Raw genomic sequence first — 7,134 nt, 5'->3', positions numbered from 1 at the left:
CGACTGCATTGCAGTACGTTGGTGGTTATCAATTATCATCACTGCTGTAATTGATAATAATTTGTATAACTGATAATTATCTGCCGGGCCTAAGGCAGTCAGAGAAAGGGCTGCATGGGACAAGGGCGCTCAGCAGGTGTATGAATGTTCTACCCCAAGGAGCCATCATCTCTTCCTAAACAGAATGGGAGAACTGCATCAAAGCAACAATTTGGAGCAATAACTTGTTTTACTAATTGAGAAGGTTGTAATAAATGGAATTGAGAAGACAGACTTTATATTGCACACTTCTGCCTTAGTTGTGCAATCTGTTGCTTTCCTTGTGAAACCTTTCACTCCTTGAAATCTAATCTGCGTGTTTTAAAATGCCTGGTAAACATGAAACAGGAACAAGCTATTCTACTGTAGCAATTACAGTTGTGTAATGTTGGTATGGCGTAGGAAGATTTTGTACTCTTCGTGCAGATTTAAGGGCATTACTGAAGTCATATTACACAGGAATACTTTTTAGCATGGTAATGCATTTACCTTTCTGAATGGTCAACACTTAATGGAGCAAGCAATTTATTTGAAAGTGACTTAACAGCACAATAGTGCGCAAGATACATTGTGTGAATGTAGCGATCTGCCAGAGAGAGGAGAGCTGGGAAGTTGTGAACTGCTTTGGTTGAATAATTTAAATGTGTGCCACCCTCTGTCCCATCAATAAATTCATATCTGCTATGCACTGTACAGTCTCTCCATGACATTGTCCTATAAGGAATGAGATCTGGCTGCATCACCATGTAGCAGGGATGGGAAGTCCACAGATCACAACTTGTTGATGCTTCTGAGAACCCTTTTCTGTGTTCTACCTGGAAAAGTGTTACTGAACTTCATTAATCCTTCTTTTAGACACTTGCACATATGCAATTATACAACTGAGTGGACACTGATCAGGCAGTTCTGTCTGCTTTCATATCACTCTTCACAGCCAATAATTTAAAAAAAAAAGAGTTTAAAGGACATATTTTCATTTTATTTAGTACTCCCTCGCACACAGTCAAAGACAAGCACTCTTTAGACCAGCTATGAAAAGACTGAGGTGTCATCTTTCTCAGTCTGCTAATGAAGAGCTAGTGCTGAAACACACTTCTACCTAGCTGATGAATATGATGTCCCTTTTAACTTGAATTCTTTGAGGATCAGAGAAGATATATACTCTGTCAACATGTCTAAGTTTAACCTAAAATACCCTCTAAAGTACTTTGCTAATGCTGTAATATCTGGAAGCTGCAGGCTTGTCTCCAAATCTCAAATTGCAGGAACTGAATAAACACTTTTAAACTTAGAGAGACAAAGCTGGGTTAGAGTTTGCTTGTGATACACAGCAATTAGAGAAAACAAAAACAGTGAATCATCTCAAACACTGCAAATCATCAGCACAGCAGATGAAGAAATGATAAATGGCTGCTACAATGTGAAGCTGATGTACCATTTTACCACAACTCCCCAAGGATTTTGCTCTGTGGACCCTAAATTCTTATCTTAGATACGATACTTTATGTATGCTTTGAAGCCATAGCAATGAAATTGATAACTCCAGGTTTTGATGTGTATTTTACACATATATCCCCTCTCCTTGCTTCCTCCAGTGAATGCCTTCTCCCCATGTTTCTCATCCTCTGCCTGCTTCTCCCTGGTGTCTATGTGTCCCTTTTCACCAAGGACCTGCTTTCCCCTTCCACCAAGGGCATTCAGTCACTCTTTTATCTGCTGCCTCCATCTCATTTCTTCTTTTCCTGCTAGCCTTTTTCCTTTGCAAGGTGGCTTGAAGGTTTTGTTAGGTCATGCTAGCTCCTGGCTCTAGAAGGAGGATGCCACCGGCAGTAGCAGAAGGCACAGAGGAGGGATGCTAACAGGCCACCTGCCCCTGTTTTTGGCTTTGGCTTTGAGCAAGATTTGTCAGGTTTATTGATTAAAAGCATAATGAGGAAAGCTCAGTCTAGAAAAACATTACTAAGCATCTCAATGCTTATATATAAAATACTATATATGTATTTAATGTAGCTCTAAGAGTTCTGACCTCAAAGGCATCTTAGCTTGCAAATCTATCTGGGTGGACACTGGCAAAAAGATGAGCTACTCTGTCATTGAAAACATTCCTGGAGGCTGTCAGTGCAGCTGGCATGGATCGCATTGTAGTGAGGCGAGGGGACTTGGGGACAAATGGTAACATTTAGATAAGCCACACTGTGGAATACAGCTTAAATAATACAGTTCCACAATACAAATAGATCTATATCTTGATATCATGTAGCCTTTGTTAGGAGACAGAGTTAAAGCTGACATGCATCTTGTATTTCAGCTTCAACATAATATTACTTCCAGAGATCATTTCAGATTTACTTGGTCACGCATTCAGAGATAATTTCAGATTTACCTGGTCATGCATTCAGAGATAATTTCATATTCACCCAGTCAAAAATACTGCAATGTCTTTCATGCAGAAAAGTATCTTTCTAGAAATACTAGCATCGGTAAGCTCTGCAAGGGCAAGTCTGTAAGGGCAGTGATACATTTTTTTGGTCTCTACATCTGTCACAAGCTAACACTGCAAAATTCAAACACACACATGCATATATAACTATATATGGATTTTAAATACGGATTTTAGATATGTGTATATATATATATATACATACATACACACACTCGTTTTAATGTCAGTTTTATTTGGTTCCTCCCGCATATTCACACCAACATCTTTCTTCCGCTTCTCTGTGCTGACAAGAAAGAATCACTGAGGAAATCGGAAAACTGAGAATGAGAGTCCTTAACTAACTCTGCATCATTTGGCACAGCTTCAGGGCCATCAGAGTGGCAAGGTTAGCCTCCCCTCCTTGACTTCATGACTCTTGGCTGGCTGAGCATCTTCTGATCAAACAATTTTATTAACCAAGTGACTCCGACTGACCACCTTTCCAGCCATATTATTTCTAGAAGGTCTTTCTGAAATGTCTAACATTGCTGTCTGATTCCAGCTGGGTCTGACATTTCTAGTACACAGCAAAGGCAGCACATGCTTGTGGGAGATGCTTACTCATAGTGTCTTACTCAATGGGACTGCTATTTTAAGATGCCTTGAAGAGCACAACTTGATACAGCTCCAGTATTTGGATTGATTTCTCCATTGAATTTTTTCCTATTTTTATGATAAGGAGGCTCAATACTGTAAACCCAGCCCAACAACGGGAAACAAAATGCAGGCAAACCTTGCAGTGAAGTGCAGAGAAGTGAAAGCAGTTTAAGAGCCTCGTGATGTGAACCTTCAATCATAGCTGACTGTTGTCTTTTATCATATGTGGGAAAAAAATCAGAAATATCTATAGTATACTCACAAATGTCGTTATACCTATTAAGAAAAAAAGAGAGGCTGCTTTCCTACGGCAGAGAACTGGGTTATATAAATACATTAGTGACAGTCAAGCATGCACCTGCTGACATTATGGACTGGTGGACCAATACACCCCTTGAACCTTTCCTCCTCTAACTGTCTGCCCACTTCTGCAGCAATGCCTTGTCACCACAGGGGTCCTCCTAAGAAAGGCAGGTTGTTGCCTTCAGCAGCAGCAGGCAGGACTCGCAGGCAAGACTAGTAGGCAGGACTGGCAGGCAGGACTAGTAGGCAGGACTAAGCAGGCAGGGCTGGCAGGCAGCCGGAGCAAGAGCAGGCTCCCTGCCGAACTGCAAACACCTGTAGATGAGTCACATAAACTTTGCTGTGGCAACACAAATACCAGGTGAGGCAGCACAGGGCTAACGACAATCTGCCCCCAGATTATGAGAATTTTTTTTTTAATGTTAATACTTTTATCTTTGGGCCTTTTGAAGTTTGCCAGCTCTCCTGTGGCACTGGGATAATTTCAGTCGACAAGCAAATGTTTTCATAGTAATGCATTGCCCTTTTTGGCTGATCAGATGGGGAATTCACTTGTTTCTTAACCAACCTGAGAAAAGCACAATGTTCCTCTCCCTATTGCCAACCATTTCCTTATCCCTTTGTCTTCCACATCGCCTACCCGATCCCCTAATTTTTGCTAGTCCAGGCTGTACAACGGACTTAAAAAATGAAAAGAGGATATCCAAGAAACACAAAACACCATCTTAGAAGCTTTTTACAAGATGCAATTTGTGCAATAATAGGTGTGACTACATGGTGCTTTGGAGAAGGAGGTCTCACCTGCATGCAGGGGCCAGTGCTCTCCCAGAGCTGAAGCCCCAGCGCTGGGAGCAGAGGACCCTTCGCAGTTGACCTCACTGGGCAAAGACCCAGCAGCTGGGGAAAGAGCAATGATCTACTTCTTCATCAAAGCATTTCATTTCATGGGACATCCAGATCTTCTAACTTAGGACAGGATCTGCAGAGCAGAAGGGGCTTTGCCTGGCCTGGAGAAGGTGGTCTTCCGGTAAGGCCCATTTTCAAGGAGAAGCACTTGTATCAATGATGGGCAGAACCCAAGTTGTAAGCCCACTCTCTTTTTCCAGTTTCCAAATACATGCCTGTCATACTTGGCTTTACCTTGCAGGTTCCTGCATAGTTTTGGGGATTAGATGGGACTACAAAACCACTGGGGCTATTTTACATACTCCATGGTGAATAATCCCTTTCAAGCGGTACCAGTGACAAATTCAGCTGAAGGAAATAGAGTTCAAACTCGTGAAAAGCATAAGCCAAGACAGAGTTCTTTTCAGACTTTATTCTCCTCCATCTCATGTCTGGTTTTGGAGATTCCCTGCATACCACTTTATCACAGTGTTACTAGAGTCCCAGAGTTGGAGCTTCAGAGTCTCTGAGTGGGGGACGGTGCAGGGCACACGTCTTGCCTTCTTACAGATCTGCTGAATTCAAAAGAAATTTTTGGATTAGATGTATAAGAAGACAAACTTCCCATATCAAGCCACTTGCAAATAGCTGTCGGGGAGCTTTATGCCCCAAGACCTTCAACCATCTCCACATGGGCTCTGACTCCAGGCAGCCAAAGCCCCTGGAGATATGGAGATGTTCAGGGCTCTGACAATCCTCATGGGCGCTGGAAGGATGAGGGAAGAATTACCTAAAATAACCTCTTGGCCATTTCCATTCCCTTTACCTTCTTTCATGCTTTATTGCAAGGAGAGGCAACCCTCCATCACATCACACCCAGACATTCACTGAGACTATATTTGTCCTATAGGCTGCTACTTTTATGTTTTACTCCATCAGATGTTTCTGTCCCTCTCATTAACAACAAGCCATGATGTCATTTTCATATCCCTTTAGTTAATCTATTTTCCATGTCATAATAGTTTTTTAAGCAAAAGCAGACTGAAATATTTGGGATATTTACTCATCTCTAACACAGCCTTAATGTAATTATATATGCAGTTTCTACTGAAGCTGACTGTATTATCAGTGTCCCTTATGGGCACATGTGTGGAAAATATCATCACTGTTACATTTTAATTGTGTTTGTTCAAATTTCAGTAGAATTTCTCCCTCCAAAACCAGCTGCTTCTTATTTCAGATGAGCATTTTTTCCCAGAATACTGAGAGATTTCCAAAGCAAAACACTAAGCAGCCTAAAATCCTGACTTGTTAGCACCCTCTAGCGTAAACATGCTACTATTGCAGAAAAGATTTCATGTTACTGTCTGAATTTTATTCAGAGGAATTACATGGAGAGTAAGGAGAAAAAAAAAGAATCATAAACTCAAGTAAAACCCATTTAATAGCCTTAGGTCTTTCCTTGTTTAGCAAGAATAGAGGCTATGCTTAACTTGCAGCACCTACTTTATTTCTTAAAACTTTCAGGTAATTTTGTAGGAAACACTCTTGGCCTTCCTTATGCATCATTTATAGTTTATGTTTGTCCTATAGTTTCATTCATTGATTTAAAATATGAGAATAAGATGGCAAGAATGAGGTCAGAAAATTATCACCTTTTGAGCTTACAGCATACTGAGTCTTCAAAAAAAAGGAACTAGAGCTGATAGAAAACTTTTTTTTGTGAGAACTGTTTTTTTCAACAAGAATCTCCTATTTTTTCCATCTTTGAGAAAATTATTTCAAGAATGTAATACAGTTTGGCTGGTGAAACTGTTGATGTGATTGTGCAGTTAATCTGCATTATGCAGAGTTGCAAGCAAGTCTCAGGTACGGTAAATTAACATAATGGTCTAAATTAACATACGGGCACTTATGTACTCTCAGGCCCTTTCCTTCATTTCAGAATTTTTGTGTCAGTCAATGGTACGACTGTACTGCATGGATAAAGAAAGTGGGTATTTTATAACAGACACAAAAGAAGGAAGTCTAATTCCCTTTGTCTTGTGTAAATCAGTTAGGAGACCTAAATGAAAGGTCCTGAGAAACTTTCTGTGACTTAGTGATAAAAACGCAATATTATACTAAGAAAGCTGTGAACACAATAAATCTTTTCAGAGTGCATGACAGGCAAATATTTCTTAACTCCCACAGCATTGTAAAAATGCAGAGTTCAACCACCTAGAGATTTTTTATGAAACGGAGTTAACTTGACAACTGTCTCTTGTTAATGGATACGAGTTTTGTCTCATTCTTTGTCTCACCATTTTTCCATTTTAATATATTTTCTCTTCTGTCTCTTTCTCCTGTTTTCTTTGTTATCCTCCCTTGTTATTTGCCATTCTCCACTCTTTTTAAAAAAAAAAAAATAAATTCTTTCTCCCCATAATATTTTTGCTTTTCCCTCCAGTTTCGATTTCTGTGTGATTTTCCCTCAGTCGCTCCTCATACGAGGTGGTGCATTTCAGCTCTAACAGTTAATACTAATCCATCCATGTCATCATACAGTAATTTAGTGCAGAATACAAATGATGGTGTACTTGTCCAACCTTCAATATAAATGGTGTCTTCAGTGAAACAGCATTTTCTTGAGAACCTCCCACATTTTGCAAATGACATGTGAAGGAACAAACAAAATTCACGCTGTTTGAAATTCATTCTGTACATTCTGAAAATGTAGCCATTTTTCCCCCTGCAAATGTCCAGTGTAAAGGATTTTTGTCCCAAGGCAGAGGAATAAATGAAGCCTTTTGCTATGATAAAGGACAGTCCCAGCTGAAAGTTAGACT

Source organism: Streptopelia decaocto, assembly GCF_964273445.1.
Source record: "Streptopelia decaocto genome assembly, chromosome: 2".
NCBI lineage: Eukaryota > Metazoa > Chordata > Aves > Columbiformes > Columbidae > Streptopelia > Streptopelia decaocto.
This window is presented reverse-complemented; position numbering follows the sequence as displayed.